The sequence below is a fragment of the Chiloscyllium plagiosum genome, chromosome 17 (assembly GCF_004010195.1).
Source record: "Chiloscyllium plagiosum isolate BGI_BamShark_2017 chromosome 17, ASM401019v2, whole genome shotgun sequence".
In the NCBI taxonomy this organism is placed as follows: domain Eukaryota; kingdom Metazoa; phylum Chordata; class Chondrichthyes; order Orectolobiformes; family Hemiscylliidae; genus Chiloscyllium; species Chiloscyllium plagiosum.
Window position 1 is genome coordinate 16,492,601 of NC_057726.1, and position 21,121 is coordinate 16,513,721.

At 41.3% G+C, this 21,121-nt stretch overlaps 1 protein-coding gene across 1 annotated transcript in view; it reads left to right on the forward strand.

Moving 5' to 3' along the window:
* dusp22a (dual specificity phosphatase 22a) overlaps window positions 1–21,121 on the forward strand; it is a 129,265-nt gene that overhangs the window by 73,229 nt on the left and 34,915 nt on the right. The window lies entirely within an intron of this gene.

Genomic DNA, 21,121 nt, shown 5'->3' on the forward strand with positions numbered 1-21,121 from the left:
GGGCCTGTTTCCACACTGTAAGTAATCTAATCTAATCTAATCTAATCTAATTTACTGGATGAAATCACAAAGGCTTGTAAGATTTTGAGGGAATACCTGAGGTAATAGTTGACTTTCTATGTAATTTCAAGGTTGTTTATTAAGTTTAGCATAGAACATAAGTTTCAATATGATGCATCAGTCAACTGGACAGTTGAGGGCGATTCACTGATACCTGAAGTTGAACAGATAGTTGGCACACAGGATACTGAACTTAGTCATTTGTGATGGATCCTTTGGTGATCCTCCATATTTCTGGGTACACCTTCCATCTGAAGAAGCTATGTTCCCGATGAGGACATGTTAGTATATTTTATTTCCCCCAGGGGCTGTTAGTTCACATTATGTCAATCATTTGTTTGAACCTTTCCAACCTGGCTACTTAGAATTGCTTATGCCTTTCTAAAGAGAGAAAAATCAATGTGTGCCAGCTAACTCCATAAGAATTCTTTATTATCTCCAAAATATTATTTACTAAGAATCCTTAATTCTGACAGGATCAGTTTGTTTTCCTTCCTAAAATGCTGGAAGTTGTATGATACACCGATTCTTCATTTTCTAATTCATCGTTGCAATCAGCTTCTGTCAGTCTCCAGAATATCCAGACATGACGTGAGATAAAGACCATTGGAGAAGCGTGTGCCTTAGGTATTAAGCACATTTTTGGGAATTCTCTTAGAAAAGACACAAAAGCAAGGTGCATTGCAGGTTTATTGGTAGGTTAAGAAGTATGTCAGATTCCATGATATTATCACTGAGGAATAGATACAGAGCAAGCTCTCTTTGCATAAATATAAATTGATACATTAAAGGGTAACATTTAGCAATGCTGTACAGAGGAACATCGAATCCGTGGGGTTAGGCAGCAACATAGGCCACTTTCTGGACAGCATGTCTCATTAATTTAGAAATCGCTGGAGAAACGCAGCAGGTCTAGAAGTATCTGTAGAGAGAAACCACAGTCATCATTTTGGGCCCAGTGACTCTTCTTTTCGGTTTTTGTTGAGTTTTTGCAGCATTTTCTATTTTTGTTACTGATTTCTGTAGTTCTTTGAGTTTTTTTTTGTCTCATTCTATCATTACATTTGTCCTGATTTACATCTGCTTGGTGCTGCTCAGAGTGGGGCTATACAAACAAATCCTTCTCCATTTCATGCAGGATAAATGTAAAACTAAGTCAGTAGAAAGTAGAAGATGGCTATCTGGATTTCCAGTGTTTAGTTTTCTGTCGATGGCTCATGCGTTTGGGTTCCTTTGAGTATTAAAGTGTTAATTAGACCAGAAAACCAATGTTTGGATTTTGTAAATGACTGCTTCCTGTGACTTATTCAACCTTGAGACAGGATTGCCAGAGAAAGCATCAATATTCATTTTTCTTATGTGCGCATTACCTGCATTCTGCATTCCAGACTTTCTGCATTGAAGGCTAATGGAACATAGTTAAGTTTTTAATTGAAAGATCAGAGAGGGGAAGAAAAACTGAGCCAGGAAATGTGGAAAGAAATGATGGTCTCGAGTGGAATGAGAATAGAGTGAATGGTGAATGTGTTTCAATGTTGGTAAATGGATTCTAGCTGTACTGTCTGCAATTGAATGGGATTTTTTAAAGAAAGGGACATTTACCACTGTAATTGTATCATTGTCAACCTTGGTCACTATCCTTAGTATTTAACTTTTGTAGCTAAGTGTAAATCTTAATCCAATGCATACATAATGTGATCCTCATCTTCTGGAGAGAAATATTGTATGGTGTAGCAATCCAAGATGGTGGGATTCTAAAAAGCTGGTTGAGTGGGAAAATGTGTAGACATAGCTTCTAGTTCATGATGAATGTGATTCCAAATGCAGGAGGTGTACTACAATCATTGCTTATTAAACTGCTGTATAAATTACATCACATTGATGAAGAATGTTATGGTATGTTAGTATTTTATTACACTAAGGTGTCTGATTACAATTATGAGGATGACCTTGAGAATCTACAGCTTTTTAATGAGTGCTGAGAGAATAAGAAGTACATGGCAGAGGTTGTCAAAATTATTCAAGCTACAGGATGCTGGCCAGGATGTGGAATTCTCTGTTGCAAACTGGTGATGGAAAGCCACTTTGTAAAGGGAAATGTTTGAAAAGGGACTTAGAAGATTGATTGAAGAAGGGAAATGTTAAAATATACAGGGAGAGAGCTGAATTTAGGATATAGAATAAAGGATTCTTGGAGCAGGTGCAAAACATCATGCATCAAATAACCTTTCTCTACATCCTAACATTCTCAGGTTTTGGAATGGTTTCTTTGTTATTGGGTTATGAGGTAGAGCGAATATTGTGGATCATCTGTGAAAAGCAACTGTCCAGGTTTGAACAAGAAAAATACAGGATGTAAAAGTATTTTGCTTTGACTACCATTGGTCATCAGAAACCAGTATTAAACACTTTCCCACATATGATGAAGTCGGTAGGACAGAGACGACCTTAGCAGAGTTCTGTATGTGATCTATGGAAGGAGTTGGCTGCATTGTTTCTTTGGCTGCATAAGCTTTCCCCATCCATGTCAGAAAAAAAAAATCTCAACCAAGAGTTCTGAGCATCAGTGGATCAATACCTCACTTGATCTGCTATTACCTCACACCATTGTGCTAACCCTCCCCCAACGCTGAAAATGTCCAAATTGTGTTTTTTTTTCGTTGTGGGAATGGAAATTCAGATCCTTTACACATAGTAAGTTATGAATGCCAAAATAAGCAGCAGCAGAATTGAAACTAACGCAAGGGTTAGCAGGTGCTCTCGACTGACAATAATAGCAAACATCTTGGGCAGAACTTGATTAACACTCTGTTAGATTGCAGGGTTGTGAAGTAAGACAGAAAAATAAAGGAAAAACTTTTTAAGATATATATGGCAGTAATGTACACAGTCAGATAAGAATGTATTGAGTTGAAATAGAGAATGTGTTCAGAGAAAACCATTATGTGTTTCTGTTGGGCAATAGCTGTTTCAACACAACAGGCTAGATGTGGTTCCTTTCTCAAATTATGAATGATCTTCAGATAAGTTAGTGAAGTCCATTTAAGATCCAACATTAATGACAGAGATCTTAATGACTCTCTGAACTATTTTATGTGTCATTGTGAAAGATTGATGGAATGCAGACAAGGTTAGTATACTGATCTGAACAGAGCTTTAGAAAGTATTTAACATCATAAGATCACAAGAAATAGGAGCAGGACCTGGACCATTCGGCCCCCAATCCTGTTCTGCCATTTAGTAGGATCATGGCTGATCTGACATTCACACATCCACTTTCCTGCCCTTTGCCCTGTAACCCTTGATTCCTCTCCTGACCAAGTATTTATCTATCTCAGCCTAAAACATACACAAGGAGTATACCAACTAGGTAAAAACAATGACTGCAGATGCTGGAAACCAGATTCTGATGAAGGGCTTTTGCCCAAAATGTTGATTGTACTGCTCCTCCGATGCCGCCTGGACTGCTGTGCTTTTCCAGCACCTTTAATCGAGAAACAAGGAGTATATCCCATAGCTCTCTGTGGCATGGAGCTTCAGAGACTTGCAACCTTCTGAGAGTAGAAATTCCTCCTCATTTCAATCTTAAATTGGCACCCTTTCATTCTGAGACTTGGCCCTCTGGTCTTAGACTCTCCCATGAGGCAAAACATCATCTCAGCATTTACCTGTAAAGTCCCTTCAGAATCCTTGTTTCAATGAGATCACTTCTCATTCTTCTAAACACCATGAGTAGAGGCCCAAACTGTTTAACCTTTGCTCACAAGACAATCCCTCCATACCAGGGATCTTCCTAGTGAAAATTCTCTGAACTGCCTCCAATTAAATATTTTCTTAAATAAGGAACCTAAAACGGCTCATATACTCCAGATGTGGCTTCACCACCACCTTGTTCAGTTGCATTAAGAGTTCCCTATCCTCACTCTCCAACCCCCTTGAAATAGGGGCCAACAGTCTATTTGCCTTCTTGATAACCTACCTCAACTATGTGCTAACTTTCTGTGTTTTATGCACAAGTGCCTCCAAGTCATTTTGCATTGCAATTTTCTGCAGTTTTTCGCCATTTAAATAATGTTCTGTACATTTGTTCTTCCTTCAAAATGAACAACTTGGCAATTCCCCACTTTATATTTCATTTGCCAACGTGTTTGCCCACTTACATAACCTATCAATATCTCTCTCTAAACTCTTTGTCTCCCTCTCACAACCTGGCTTTCCATCTGTTTTTGTGTTGTGTACAAATTTGGCTACAATACATTCACTTGCTGCCTCCAAGTCATTAATAGTTGGGAGGTCATATTGCGGCTGTACAGGACATTTGGAATATTACATGCAATTCTGGTCTCCTTCCTATCGGAAGGATGTTGTGAAACTTGAAAGGGTTCAGAAAAGATTTACAAGGATGTTGCCAGGGTTGGAGGATTAGAGTTACAGGGAGAGGCTGAACAGGCTGAGGGGTGACCTTATGGAGGTTTACAAAATTATGAGGGGCATGATAGGATAAATAGACAAAGTTTTTTCCCTGGGGTCGGGGAGTCCAGAACTAGAGGGCATAGGTTTAGGGTGAGAGGGGAAAGATATAAAAGAAACCTAAGGGGCAACTTTTTCACGCAGAGGGTGGTATGTGTATGGAATGAGCTGCCAGAGGATGTGATGGAGGCTGGTACAATTGTAACATTTAAGAGGCATTTGGATGGGTATATGAATAGGAAGGGTATGGAGGGATATGGGCTGAGTGCTGGCAGGTGGGACTAGATTGGGTTGGGATATCTGGTCGGCAGGGTTGGACAGAAGGGTTTGTTTCCATGCTGTGAATCTCTATGACTCTATGACTCTATATATTGCAAACAGTTGGTTCCAGCACTGATTTCTGTGGAACTCCACAGGTCACCAACCTGAAAAAGAATCTCTTATTCCTACTGTTTTCCACTCATGAGCCAAATCTCTGTCTATGCCAATATACTACGTCCAACACCATGGCCTCTAAGCTCACTTAACATTTTGTGAGCTACCTTGTCGCATACCTTGGAAGTACAAATATAACACATCTACTTGTTCCCCTCTATCCACTTTGGTTGAAACTTCCTCAAAAATCTCTAATAAATTAGTAAGACATAATTTTCCTTCCATGAAGCCATGCTAGCTCTGCTTGATTATATTATGATTTTCTAAATGTACTGCTATTACTTCCTTAAGAATTGATTGCAATACTTTGCCCACAATAGATGTTAGGTTAATCAGCCCATAGTTACCTTCTTTTTGCCTCCCTCCATTTTAGAATAGGAATTTCACACTATCAGCTTTCCAATCCTCTGGCGCTTATCCATAATCCAATAATTTTTGGAAAACTCCAATGAATGCATCCGCTATATCTGTTGCTACCTCTTTTAGGATTCTAGATTGCGATCTATTAGAGCCAAAAGACTGTCTTTAGCCCCCTAGCATCATCTAATAATATTTCTCTTGTGATGGTGATAGTACTTAATTCCTTTCCTGGTTTCTTTAGTATTAATGCAATGTTTGAAGAACCTTTCACTGTAACGACTGATACACAATATCTATTTAACTCCTTTGCTATTTCCTTGTTGTCCAAAACTGTCTCCCTAGATTCATTTTCTCAGAGGCCTCTCTCTTCCTTTTTATATATTTAAAGAAGCCTGTATTATCAGTTTTTATATTTCTCGCTAATTTTCTCATAGTTTATTTTCTCTTTCCTTTGTTATCATTTCAGTCCTCCTTTTCTGGAGTCTTTGGGGCTTCCACTGACGTTGGCTCCTTATCTGCTTTCTGTTTCAACTTAATATTCTCCTTAACTTATTTGCTTTGCCATGGTTGGTTTATTCCTCTCTTAGAATCTTTCCTCCTTACTGGGATGTATTTTTGCTGAGAATCATGAATTACCTCTTTAGGTGTATACCATTGCTTGTTTACTGACATTACTGCTAATCTGTCCAGCTCACTTTAGCTAACTCTAACCTCATTTCATTGTAATGCCCTTTATTTTAGTTAAACACAGTTGTTCCCAACTCAACTTTCTCACTCTCAAACTGAATGTTAAATTCCATCATGTAATGATCACTGCTTCCTAGGGAATCTTTTACTCGGAGGTCATTTATTAAATTTGTCTTATTACTCAGATCCAAGATAGGCTGCTGCCTAGTTCTATGATATACAGTATTACTATAGGAAACTATCCTTAATACACTCTATGAACACATTGTCATAGCTACACTTTCCAATTTGATTGACACAATCAACATGAAGATTGAAATTGCCCATAATTATTGCTCTATTCTTTGTATTGCTCATATTATTTGTTGAATTACATCCTCTCCCATGGCATGGCTACTGTTTGGGAAGGTCGGTACGCTACTCTTACCAACATCTTCTTTTCTGTGCTGTTTATTGCCTCTGCCCAAGTGTACTGTATATTATTCAAGTTTAGGTAATCTCTCACAACTGTCCTCATTTCATTTCTTATTAACAGTGCTTCCTCACCACTTTTTCATCTCTCCTGTCTCTCGAGAAGGCCAAATATGCCTGAACTTAAAAGTTCCCAATTTTGATTTCCTTGTAACCATGTTTCCATAATGACTATGAGATCATATTCATTCACCTTGATTTGCACCATCAGTTCATCTAACTTATTCTGAGTGCTTTGTGCATTAGGAGACAACATCTTTAAGTTTCTTCTGATATCAAATTTCCTGATACTCCTATGGTTCTTTGGTACAATATGACATTCACACAATCTGTCCCTTCCTCTATTTTTTGGTCACAATCAATCCCCTCATTAACCTGTAATCCTACCTGCTTCTTTAACTTTGATTTAATAATTTTCTGCGCAATTGAACCCACCATCCCACTATTTAGTTTAAAGCTATTTCAACAGCCGTAATAATGCAATTCACCAGGACTCTGGTCCCAGCATGGTTCAGGTGGAGCCTGTCCTATTGGAACAGCTTCCCACTTCCCCAGTATGGTGCTAATATTCCAAGTTATGAATTTGAACCTGTTTCTCCTGCATCAATCTTTGAGCCACACGTTTTACTTCTTTAATCTTGTTGATGCTGTGCCAATTTGGTTGCAGCTCATGTAATAATCTGGAGATTCTTTCCTTTTTTGCTTCTGCTTTTTAATTTAGCCCCTGGCTGCTCATATTCCCCCAGCAGACTCCCACTGATAGAAAACTACATGAATGTGCAAGTTGACAGTCCATGAATGGAATATTTGAAGCCTTGCTTTTACACTGTAAGGTATAGTGCATGGCATATGATCACAGCTGATGAGTTGGATAACTGAGATGAATGTGAGCAAGTATATATCTGATTTTAATCACAGTTAGGTTCCTTAAAATACAACATATAGCTCCTTTGTTCATGACTGATTTTCGGAACAACTTATAAACTGCACAGTGACTCAGTGGTTAGCAGTGCTGAATCACAGCGCGAGGGACCTGGGTTCGATTCCAGCCTTGGGCGACTGTTTGTGTGGAGTTTGCACATCCTCTCTGTGTCTATGTAGGTTTCCTCCGGGTACTCCGGTTTCCTCCCACACTCCAAAGATGGGCAGGTTAGGTGAATTGGCCATGCTCAGTTGCCCATAGTGTTCAGAAATGTGCAGGTTAGGTGCATTAGTTAGGGGAAAAGTAGAGCAATAGGTGGGGGAATCAGTCTGGTTGGATTACTCTTTGAAGGATCGGTGTGGACTTGTTGGGCCAAATGGCCTGTTTCCACACTACAGTGATTATATGATGATGAACTTCAAAGAAAGGCAAAAGGCATTGCCTGAGATTGAACAAAGGTAGGTTGGTCAAATACTTATTCTAGATGCTGCTATTGTATGGAGTATTACTATAGTCATCCCTCTTGGTTCATAAAAGTGGTTCCTGTGCAGTTGCTTCAACAGCACAAGATCTCAGTGCTCCTCCAGTTCAAACCTTTTGCCCTTGGCCAATTTCCATCTCTCCAGCCTTCAGTTACCAATGTCCTCCAGAGTACACTTCCTAAACCTTGCTCTTCCCTCTAGCTCCATACGGTGCTCCTTAAAACTTACCTCTTTGACAAAACATTTGGTCACAAGCCCAAAACTCCCTGCATGTAGCTCAGTGTCAGAATTTTCATTGAATCACAGAATTATTAGAATTCAGAAGTAGGTGATTGAGTCTGTTGTGTTTGCACTGGATCTCAGAGTGTTTTGACTTTGTGCCAATTTGTCGCCTTGTTCCCAGAATGCTGCATCGTGTTTCTGTTAAATAATCATCGAATGCCCTTTTGAATGCCTCAGTTGGACCTGCTTCCTCCGCACTCCGAAGCAGTGCATTTTAGGCTCTAACTTGGAAGCTCTGTGAAATTTTTATTTTCCCATCTCACATTTTGCTTCTTTTGAAAAATAAAGCTTTAAAACTGCATCTTTTGTTTCTCAATTCATTCACCAGCAGGAACAGTTTCTCCCTATCTACTCTGTCCAGCCCCCTCATGGTTTTGAAACCTTCTATTACATCTCCTCTCAGCTGTCTCCTCTTCAAGAAAAGCTGTTCCAATTTCTCCAATCAGTCCTCATAACTAGAGTTCCTCATCCCTGGTACCACTCTTGTAAATTTCCTCTTTTGTTTGTTAATGCCAATGGGAAGTATTTTCATACATTTTGCTGTGTTGAAGATGCCATCTGAACCATTTTCTAAAGGAGTTAACGAGTCAATAGGCTGAAGAACAGCAGACCCGAGGTGATGTCCAAAGCCTATGCGACGTTGGTAACTGCAGTTTTCTATGAGGCAAATCTGTGTTGGTTTGCTCAGTTTTTACATGGAATCAGCAAGTATTCCAGGTTGCTTCAGATTTATTAATGCAATTACCATGTGCCTAAATATGTCAACTAGTAGAACCTCCGCAAGGATTGTAAAGGATTCTCTCATCTTCATAACAGACTGAACTGTCAGTCAAACACAGTCACCAACTAAAGACCCTAAGGCTTTATAGAATCCTATGTTTGCACTGGAGAACACTTGCTTTAGACCAGTGCAGTTCTGTAAGGTCACAATGAAGGTATCTGCCACCTAACTTAACGTGACTGATATATTGGCATCCGGTATGTGCACAGTGATGTTGAGTGTATGCATGAACTCAGTTTTATACCTATGACAGCTCACAGTGACTTGCAACAGCACTGGAATGTAGAAGAATGAGGGAAGGTCTCATAGAAACATGTAAAATCCTGATGGGACTTGACAGGCTAGATGCGGGAAGCATGTTCCCAGTGATGGGGAAATTCAGAACTAGGGGGTCACAGTCTAAGAATAAGGGATAAGCCACTTAGGAATGAGCTGAGGAAGAATTTCTTCACTTAGAGAGATGTGAACTTGTGGAATTCTCTCTCACAGAAAGCTGTTGGGGCCAGTTCATTAGATATATTCAAGAGAGAGCTGGACGTGGCCCTTGCGGCTAAAGGGAATCAAGGGATATGGGGGGGCAGTGGGAATGGGATACTTGAGATTGGATGATCAGCCATGATCATAATGAATGGTGGTGCAGGTTTGAAGGGCCGAATAGCCTATTCCAGCACCTACTTTCTATGTTTCTATTGCCTGCCTTCATACTTGAGGTGAACTCCTCCAATCTCCTTCTTAGCAATCTGTGCTAATCCCACTTTGAATGCTTGGCTGCGCATTGCACATCAGGCTGTTGATGCTGAATGATGCCTCTCATTATTAAGGCACAGCATTGTGACCAATTGGGCAGAATGTGGACAGGGCTGTGCCCTTTGACACCAATTCTCCACCGCTGACCCTGACCCCAGTGTGAGCTCTCCCTCGTTTGAGCAGTGTGAGTTGCAAAGGAAAAACCTACCCATGTGTGCCTGCTGATGTGTGTGTGTCTGAACTGGTGCATAGTCTGAATGGATCTTGTCACGATGCCACAATCAAGAGGACTCTGCTGCCCTGGAGAATTGTTGTTGATGATCTCCATTGAATTCTGATGCATGTGTGAAGACTCTGCAAGACAGGCAAGACATGAATTAGTCCTGGCAAAATAAAAATATGCCAGAAGTTAAACCCCATGATGAAGATGATCAGATTGCATTCATTGTTGCAATTAAATCAATCTGACCGAGTACAGTGATATATAATTGTGTCATCAGGAAGGAGAGGAGAGATGTATAGACATAATGACGTATGTTCAGCTGTTAGGCCGCATTCATTGAAGAGGGTGATTTACAGTGAGAGAGACCTGACATTGCATAAGGATCAGGGTGAGTGGGAGCGTGGTGTGGATAGACTGTGATTAATGAGAAAGCGTACAGAATGAATGGATGGATGAATGTGCAGGTAAGTGGAGATGAGGAGTGATGTGATTGAATAGGCTTGACAAGGCTGTTTGTGGTGTGATGACTACAGGAGGATGTAGGAGAATATGCAACAGTGCTTACCTGTCCTGACCAGCTTAGGCTGCTATAGTGCTAAATTCAGGGGTGTGGCATGATACCCCTACTGCTGACCCTTTCCCTAATGGCTAACCCCAGCCTCTGCTTGCCATGGTGAAAATGATGGAAGAAGTCAGGAGTCCTATGTTCCGGGATCTCTCAGTTTTTCTGCGGGAAGGATTGGGCAGTGGTCCTTAGTTTGCAAAAGTGGTTCCTGGAGGTAACTGATGACTTAAATGATCAGCTGCCTCCAATGAAATCAGATGCAATGATCGTGAAGGAATGGCAATGCAGTTCCAAGTCAGCGAAATCAAGTAATGTGTGGCTTGGAAAGGAACTTGCAGTGGTGGTGTTCTTCATCTGTCTCTGTCCTTTCAATTGGAAGAGGCCACAGGTTTGAAAGATGCCACAAGGTCATAGGAGCCTTCATGAGTTATTGTAGTCTATTTTATAGATAGTAGGTATATGCTGCTGCCACTGTGCATTAGTAACAGAGGCTGTGAGTATTGAAAATGGGAGTGAGGTGCCAATACAGCAGGATGCTTTGTCCTTGATTGTTTCCTGATTGTAGTTGGAGCTGCACTGAGCAAGGCAAGTGGAGAGTATTCTATTAAACCCTGGCTTATGCCTTGCAGACAGCGGACTGCCTTTGGGGAGTGAGGAATTGAATTACATGCTATAGACTCCTTAACCTCTGACCTGCTGTTATAGCTAAAGTATTTAGGTGGCTAATCCATTTCAGTTTCTGATCAATGGTAAGCCTCAGAATGTTGAAAGTAGGGGATTCAGTGATTGTGATGCCATTGAACATCAAGGGGAGATGGTTAGATTCGCTCTTGTCCGATGGCCTTTGACTGACATTGGTGTGACACAATGTTGCTTGCTGCATATCAGTTGTTGTCCAGGTATTGCTGTGTATGGACATGGGCTGCTTCAGTTTCTGAGGAGTCATGAATGGTACTGAATATTGTGCAACCATCAGTGAATATCTTCACTTCTCAACTTATGATGGAGGGAAGGTCATTGATGAAGCAGCTGAAGATGGTTGGGCCCCTGAGGAGCTCCTGCAGAGACGTTGTGGAGCTGAGATTACTGACCTCCAGCAACTACGACCATTTTCCTTTGTTCCAGGTATGGTCCTCATTCCTGATGAGGAGCTTATTCCCGAAACGTCGATTCTCCTGCTCCTTGAATGCTGCCTGGCCTGCTGTGTTTTTCCAGCACCACATTTTTCAAACCTGGTACGATAGCATCTGCAGTCCTCACTTTCTCCTAGGCCATTTAGAAAGGTCAGCTTTGTAGGTCTAGGATTTCTTTCAGACCTCACCTGGCAACAAACTTCAGGGCCTCAGTCTTTGTTTAAAATTATTTTTGAATTCAGTTTTGGGACATAGGGGTGACTGGCTGGGCCAGCATTTATCGCCCATCCCTAATTGCCCTTGTGAAGGTGGTGGTGAGCTGCTACAGTCCCTGTGCTGTCAGTAGATCCACAATAGTATGAAGATTTGAGTTCCAAGATTTTAACTGAGTGACACTGAAGGCACCACCCTTTTCCTGCTGTGGGGCGTCGTCATCGTTTGGAAGGTTCTGTCTGAAGAACCTTGGTGCACCTGTTGGTGGGACATGTATTTCTCTCTTACCCCTCACAGTCACTGGGTTAAAATCTTGGAACTCACATCCTCATTCTATTGTGGGTCAACTGACAGCACAGGGACTGCAGCAGCTCACCACCACCTTCACAAGGGCAATTAGGGATGCGCGATAAATGCTGGCCCAACCAGTCACCCCCCATGTCCCAAAAATGAATTAAAAAATAATTTGACACAAAGACTAAGGTCCTGAAGTTTGTTGCCAGGTGAGGTGTGCAGAGGTGAGAGAAATCCTAGACCTGCAAACCTGTCGTTTATAAAGCACGTGCCATTGAATTGAGATGCAGCGTTTTAAAATGCGGACACATTGGCCAATTGCTTTTGTTTTGTTTGCAACCCCCGACCCCGTCAAATTATTTTTGGAATATGTCTTCAAATGCGGGAATTGTAATAGTATCCTGCAGGTCTACATTCATAATCAGTGCTGGGTCTTCAGAGTGTATCATCATAGGATACATGCGTGTGAGTTCACGTATTCACATTTGATTGGGAGTAGGGAGAAATCAAGAAGCGAAATCACAACTTTTTTTGTTGTTTAAAAATCCACTGACAGAATCACTGCAACTATTTGTAGGATTGCTATGTGCTGTCAGATACTCCTACCTTTTCTCTGGAGATTATGAAATTTACACGAGCAATGAGCATATTTGAATTGTTTGGGGTGGTTTGACTCAGTGGTCCAGCGTGAATACTTTGAGTGGACTGTTAGATGAGTTTCCAAAGAAAGGCAACAATCAAAATCTCTGCCTTACCCTGAGATGTCAATATATATATTCCTTTTCACTACCTGAAACAGTGACAAAGAAGCTAGGCTTTATTCTAGTGGTTACCAAGACCGCATCCACTAAATAATAAAACATTGTCAGAAATGCAGTATTTTTGTTACATTAACATTACATTCAAAGTTCACAATCTCCATTGCCTTGAAAAACCAGTACAACTGATACATGAGAACACCACAACATGCAACTATGCACTATCCTGATTTGGAAATATATCACTGTTCCTCCAGTGTTGCTGTGTCAAAATCCTAAAACTCCCTCCCCAACGGAATTGTGTACCGACACTACACAGACTGCAGTAGTTCAAGAAGGCAGCTCACCACTACCTTCTCAAGTGCAAGAGACAATTCTCCTTCCCCCTTCAACTTTGCATAGCAAGCTAAAATAAAAGTCTCTCTCCCCAGAGAATCATTGACTGAAATCCATTGAAAAAAATCCCAGGGTGCTTTCCTACCTTAAATTTAATTGAACCATATAATTTAGAAACTTCTGATCTGAAACCTTTGGGTGGGCCATGTGCAGTTCTTGATCTGTGATTTCCCGCACACCAAGCTCATGATCTGAATCACGTAACTGGGTAATTAGCAAGTGGAAGTCAAACATATCCCCAAGGATCCTACAGGTTCAATAGAATTAGATTACTTACAGTGTGGAAACAGGCCCTTTGGCCCAACTAGTCCACACCGACCCTCCAAAGAGCAACCCACCCAGACCCATTCCCCTGCATTTATCCCTTCACCTAACACTACGGGCAATTTAGCATGGCCAATTCGCCTAACCTGCACATTTTTGGTCTGTGGGAGAAAACCAGAGCACCCGGAGGAAACCCACGCAGACGCGGAGAGAAGGTGCAAACTCCATATAGACAGTTGCCTGAAGCGGGAAATGAACCTGGGTCTTTGGTGCTGTGAGGCAGCAGTGCTAACCACTGAGCCAGGTTGCTTACTGTCCGAAAGATGAGATGGCTTTTCCTCCTGGTGGTATTTTCATGACTTCATAGGGAATCATACGATGATACAACTCAGAAGGAGGTCAGTTAGCCCAGCATTTCTGATGAAGGGCTTTTGCCCGAAACGTCGATTTTCTTGCTCCTCGGATGCTGCCTGACCTGCTGTGCTTTTCCAGCACCACTCTAATCTGGACTCTAATCTCCAGCATCTGCAGTACCCGCCTCTGCTTATTTGGCCCAGCATGCCTATGTCGAACCTTTGCAAGTGCTATCTAATGAGTTACACTCTCTTACTCTTTTACCATTCCTTCATTTTTTTCTTTACAGGTATTTACGAATTAAATGTTAACATTAATATTGACTTTGTTTCCATCATCCTTTCCTGCAGTGTGTTCCTGATCACAACAATTAGTTGGTTAAATTTTTACCTAAACTGACTGCTGCTATATCGGCATCCTCATCTGAATCCCCTGTATCATGACTCATCAGGGGGTGCCCCAGTACTCCTGGCACATTCTGCTTTACCTGGGCTTTGTTACAGCCCACACAAGCTCAATGACTTGCCATGCACTGATCTCAACATTCTACTGGACTCCAAATGGACGGTGGGGAGACTTTAGCAGTCGGCTACACAAGTCATGAGACCTCGCTCATCTCCCCTCTTGTTACCACAATCCTAACAGACTCCTAACACTGCAGACGGGCACCTAGAACCCTCTCAGTCCCTTTGCCGCAATAGTATTCAGCAATACCCTGGGTAATTCAGTGTAGCTTCCTTGTTAAAGGTACAGACTACCCCTTTAAGAACAACGCTGGCTCATTGTGTGCTGTGCACACACTACTGCTGAGCACTGGGCCAATCCACAGTGTGACAGATGCTTAACTTTGCGTTATAATCAGGGACATAGATTCAAAGAAGTTTCCAGCATGGAACCAGCCCTTCGGCTCAACACGACCATACTGCCCAGTTTTCACAATGAAACTAGTTCCGTTTGCCTGCATGTGGTCCATATCCATACTGTGGTTATAAGAGTAGCTCAGAGGTTAGGAATCCTGCAGTGAGTAACTCACCTCTTGATTCCTTAAAGCCTGTCCACCATCTACAAGCACTAGATTTCCTCATGAAGGGCTCCTGCCTGAAACATTGATTTTCCTGCTTCTCGGAAGCCCTGCCTGACCTGCTGTGCTTTTCCAGCACCACTCTAATCTTGACTCTGATCTCCAGCATCTGCAGTCCTCTCCCATATCCCTCCATACCTACCCTATCCATGTACTTGTCCAATGTGTCTTGATGATAGGACAGAATTTACTTAGCTCCACTTCAGGAGACATGGGCAGGTTGGGAATTGAGATTCCCACGCCCAACAATAAATGGTGTGGAGGAATTTTTAGCTCTTGAATTTCTATGTCTTGACTGAAACTGAGATTAAGGATAGCTACAAGGAAGTATTGTGGGACCACAGCCCTTAAAAAGAGGAAGTAAATACGTTGTTCCCAAGGGGATCTGTAGAGTAACACCAGAGTGCTTTGTAAATATTTGGTACAAAGACAATTAAATAAGCCATTTAAGTAACCTTTTTGGAAGAAGTGATCTACAATGCAGAGGATACAAACCAAACTCCATTATCCAATATCTATCACAGGGCCATATTAATTGCTTTACTGATATGTTTTACAAAGTTATTTGTACAACAAACAATCCAAAGTCTTATCTTTAGTAATATTTCTGTGGAAACATTGGAACTGCTAGACGAAAGAAGAACAAATTCAATGTTGTTAACCTACCATCCTGACTGTTGTATGCAGTGATAACGCACTTGCTGACTAATCCACACTCATGTCACACAAGTGCCATCTTCAACAAGAGAGAATCTAACCATTGCCCTTGACACTCAATGTTATTACCATCACTTAATCTCCCACTATCAACAAACTGTGTGTTACCATTGGCCAGAAACTGAACTGGACTCGTCATATATATATATATATACTGTGTATTGTGTTCTGAAGCAGGTTGAGTGAACCCAAAACGTTAACTCTGCTTTCTTTCCACAGATGCCATCAGACCTCTTGAGCTTCTCCAGCAATTTCTGTTTTTGTTTATAAATACTGTGGTTACAAGAGTAGCTCAGAGGTTAGGAATCCTGCAGCGAATAACTCACCTCTTTACTCCCTAAAGCCTGTCCACCATCTACAAGGTATAAGTCAGGAGTGGAATGGAATACCCTCCACTTCCTGGGGTGCAGCTCCAACCACAATCAAAAAGCTTGACACCATCCAGGACAATGCAGCCCACTTTACTGGCACCACAAACATTACTTTTAGCATTCTTTTCCTCCATTTGTGCATCTAAAAGTGAATTACATAAAAATAATGCTTCTTCTACAGCATCTTCCAGGCCCACTATTTCTGCCACCTAGGAGGACACAGAGATCAGATGCATGGGGGCTCCAGCACCTGCAATCCTCCCACCCCCAATAAAATCAAGCCCAATCATTAATGAGAATGACATCATAGTTCCCTCAATGTTGCTTGGTCATAATCCTGGAACATCCTTCCCAACAACATCACGGGCATACCTACCCCCACACAGACTGCTGCAGTTCAAGAAAGCATCTCGTCACCACCTTCTCATGGCTGAAAAATGCCAGCCTAGCCAGCAATGCCTACATCTATGAACAAATAAAGAAAAAGTAACTCCATCAATATTAATTTATAACAGACACAGAAATTATGGACAAGAAATCTCAGTGGTGAGGGATATTTGGGAAACCGCATCAAAATCAAATCAAAATTGACCTTTACATTTGCAAACTCATTATAATTAACACATAATGCCTCAAATTAGTCACATAGTATATCCCAAAATGGCACTTTCTGAATGAAATCTATTTGAACTATGTTTAAATGAGTCAACAATAACAGCCTCTATCTTTGCCCAAAGTGATCCGTTCTATAGATGGACAACGCCTTCACTGAAACAGTGGATTTGATGTTAACCACTCAATAGCAAGAGGGAGAAGGGGTTTGAAAAGTAAACATTGCAGAAGCTGCCCCAACAGACTGTGAATGCTTAGCAGAACCAGAGCATCTAAATGTTGCACTCTTCAGAGATAAGATACTGGTTGGTGTTTGAATCCGGGCTCCAACAATTTAACTAGCTGTCAGCTTTGAACTCCACTTGTGTTGCATGGATTCACTGAGGGCTGTGAATCTTGGCAGTGTATGGAGAAGGGAGTTGCTGCATCTGCAAGGCAAGCTGCCCCTTCCACGCCCACTGTTGGCCCAGGGGAGCTGGAAGCTTCTTAATGAAACCATGGGCCTTCACCATTCCCCACTCTCCAGCCGCTTGAACTTGGGTGCCCCTCAGCCTGCACCCCACCCACCCGCAGCTCTCAATTACCAGTTGAGGATTCATGTCTTGATGCCAGATCACAAGTCTTCCCCCACCTGCTGATTATCCTCACCTACCACCTTATGCCAAGCGTGTTCTCTCGTGCCCATCAGCCACACTGTCCTTTTGACAGGAGGTGGAGCTGTAGAGTGTGGTCAGGGCAAGCAGAACCATGTTTATTCCATCTTCCTGTGTAAAATGGGATTCCTGCAGATTTGTTTTGAATATGCGCTTACTTCAAGTGCAGGCTGTGTTTGCTGGACAAGATGAATAATTTTTCATGGATAACATTATCCAGTCCTTCTGCAATCCTAAAAATGATAATCAAATCACCTTTCAACCTTCCCCTTCCTGCTGTGAACAGATCAATATGCACCATTCCTTCTTTGTAGTCAATTCCTCATTGTTCATTCTGGTTGCTTTCTGATGTGTGTTTTCAATGATTCTAACATTCTTTTCATACTGGGACTCTCCACAGAGCTCTGAAATTTAGTTTCGTGAAAATCTCTCATGTAGTAAGGTTGCCTCTATTTTTTGGCTCAGTATTAATCTTTTAATTCATCCCAACATCTGATTTTTTTTCACTCATAAACACTGAACATTGTTGTAGTAGCTGCAATTGATTAATGAATCTTTTTCATTTTCCACATGTAATTACTTTCATCATAGAACTACCTGCTGTAATGTGTAAAGTTTATTCTGTCGATTTAATTTAAATGTGCCATTGTAATGAGTTCAACTAATTTGAGTTTGCAGCATTCAGTTAATGTTTATGGGAATTCCTGCTTTTTCCAGATAGACCAATAGAGCAAGTATATATTCTTTTTTTCTGTTCTGTATCTACAGGATATAGAGAAACCTGATTGTAAAACAGACAGTGAACTGGTCTCTGCCTTCATTTTGTAGGGAAAAGAATTTTATAACTATCTCACCATGTGAGAGTGGATTACATCCCGGAAATTAATATGGGATCAACTGGCTGTAGGAGGTTGAAATTCCACCTGTCAGAACTGAATGAACTACTGTCTTTTTTACAGTTTCAAATACATTTTGACTACTTTCAATGTAGCGATTTTCTTAATGTCAAGTCCCATGGCAATCATAAACAGATTTCTCAAAAAGAAAACTACTCAAGTTCAGATTCTGTTTCCATTGGCGGTGGAACAGAGAACATTAATTCAGATTTAAACAAGGATTTAGTATTATTTGCACAGGACTTTATGAATCTGAGTCATGGATTCCTGAAATGTCTAGCAACTCCCTTTTCTAGAATATAAATTGGGGTTGCTCTGTCTTCAAATCAAAGAGCCGAGTTGAAGAATTAGTCTGACATTCTTGTTCAAGAAGCTACTGAATTTTCAAGGAATAGTAGTAAGAAATGTCAAAGCAAAGAATATATTGAAAGTAAGTATTAACTTAGTGCTTAGAACTGCAGCCATAGCCAGTCTTGAAGGTGGGTGGTGCTCAGTCTTGCCATATAAATGATCTGAGAGCTGAAATAATATAGAGTGAGAAATTTGGAAAAGACCCCAAAGTGTCAAAGCTCCCCACAAGTATTTTCTTCCTGATCTCAGATATCTTATCCTGGAACAAATTCCGTTGCAATCATTCAGATGTTTTCTTTAGCATGGAGATGCTCCTGTTCTATGTAGAAATGGGAGTGGATTTCCAATTTCCACCCTGGCTTAAAACTAGTCAAAGGAAATGGGCACCATACAATTTCTATAATAGTGATCTGTCTACAGCACCAATGCGACCAGTAGAAAACATACTCCATAATAAGATATCAGTTATAAGAGCAGAATTAGGCCATTTGGCCCATGGATAGAGTGGATAGCCAGAGAATTTTTCACAGGGCAGAAATGGCTATCACAAGGGGGCATAATTTTAAGATGATTGGAGGAAGGTTTAGGGGAGATGTCAGAGGTAGGTTTTTTTTACACAGAGAGTGGTGGGTATGTGGAATGCACTGCCAACGGTGGTAGTAGTTCAGATACATTAGGGACATTTAGGTGACTCTTTGATAGGCACATGGAAGATGGTAAAATGAAGGGGATGTAGGTTAGATTGATCTTACAGGAGGATAAAAAGGCTGGCACAACATCAAGGGCCGAAAGGCCTCTACTGTGCTGTATTGTTCTATGTTGTATGTTCTATGAATCTGCTCCACCATCATGGAGTACATCACATTTACGTGCACAGGGTCCACCTCTGATGTGATATTATTTGTGAAGGTTCCCACAATTTAAAACTCAGATGGGGTGATTTCAGAACTCTGTATGTTGTTATATAGACTTTTCAAAACAGGGATCATAGATTAATTTTCAGATTTTCTAAAGCTGTGATTGCTCTATCTTTGTTTTTGACTGTGTTCTATCTTTACATTTATTGTGCTGCCTACTTAGATCAAAGATTTGAGATATGTCCATGACACCACACTTTCGTGCTGTGTCAGACTGGCAAAGTCAGAGGCATTCCTTTCAGAAGCACATCATCGGCAATCACTCACTATTGAGTATGATTGCCCCCCACCCAAGAAATTCCATGTCACTGGTCTTGGGTTCTCTGGGTCCTTGTATAGCTGATGAGCCTGACCCTAGAGCCATATCCCCAATTACATGTTTGGCAGGTGTTTCTGGGAGATGAAAATAGCCCTTGATCTTGAGATGTTGGCATTCCTTTTTCTGGGTCCTTTTCCAATCTTCTTGGTTCTGATGGTAGCCTCAAAGAATTGCAACCCTTCAGACAGGAGTTTCCTCCAAGTTGGTTTCTCCTCAGGGACTCCTGTGTGTTGACGTCTATTTTGCTTTTCTTAAGGGAAGCCTTCAGGGAGTCATTGAAATGCTCCCTTTAACCTCCTCTTGTATATATTAAAATGAAAGTAGCAGGTAATTTCTTTGAATACTTTTCCTGAATTTCTTCCACCGAAAGGTTTTTGTCACCATTGTTACTAGGCCAGGGTAGAGAGACCAGTGGAGCGGGGGACCTGGAATGGGAAAACCTCCTATTAAGGAGAATCCACAACTCTTTACCAACTACCAGCCTTTGCAGGGAATACTATCTGGTTGGACCTTAGCATGGTCTTTCCTGTCCATGAGATCATAAGAAATAGGAAGAGGAGTCGGCCTTTTGGCCCCTCGAGCCTGCTGTGCATTCAGTTGGGTCATGGCTAATCACATTCATCACGTCCACCTTCCTGCCCTTTCCCCATACCCCTTGATTTTCCTATTGAGCAAGAAACCATCTATCTTAGCCTTAAATATATGCAGGAGTTCTGCCCCCACAGCTCTCTGTGGCAAAGAGTTCTAAAGACTCATAACCTTCTGAAAGAAGAAAAACCTTCTCATCTCAGTCTTAAATTGATGCCTTTATTCTGAGACTGTGCCCTCTGGTCCTGGACTCTCCCCTGAGTAGAAACATTCTCTCAGCACTTACTCTGTCAAGCCCCTTGAGAATCTGATATGTTGCAATGAGATCAGCAAACGTAGAGTCCCAATCTGTTCAATGTTGCACATAAGACAATCCCTCCAGATTATCCCAGTGAACCTTCCATGAACTGCCTCCAATGGAATGCTATCTTTCCTTAAATAAGACATCACTAGGTAATCCTGGAAGCAGCAGATTGACTTTTAAAAAAATTTTATTAAGCAGTACAAAATACAGTTGACAATAAACAGAAAGCAGATTCTGGATTAGAGGGGCTGGAAAAGCACAGCAGTTCAGGCAGCATCCAAGAAGCAGTAAAATCGATGTTTTGGGCAAAAGCCCTTCATCAGGAATACAGGCAGAGTGCCTGAAGAGTGGAGAGATAAATGAGAGGAGTGTAGGGGTGGGGAGAAAGTAGCATAGAGTACAATAGGTGAGTGGG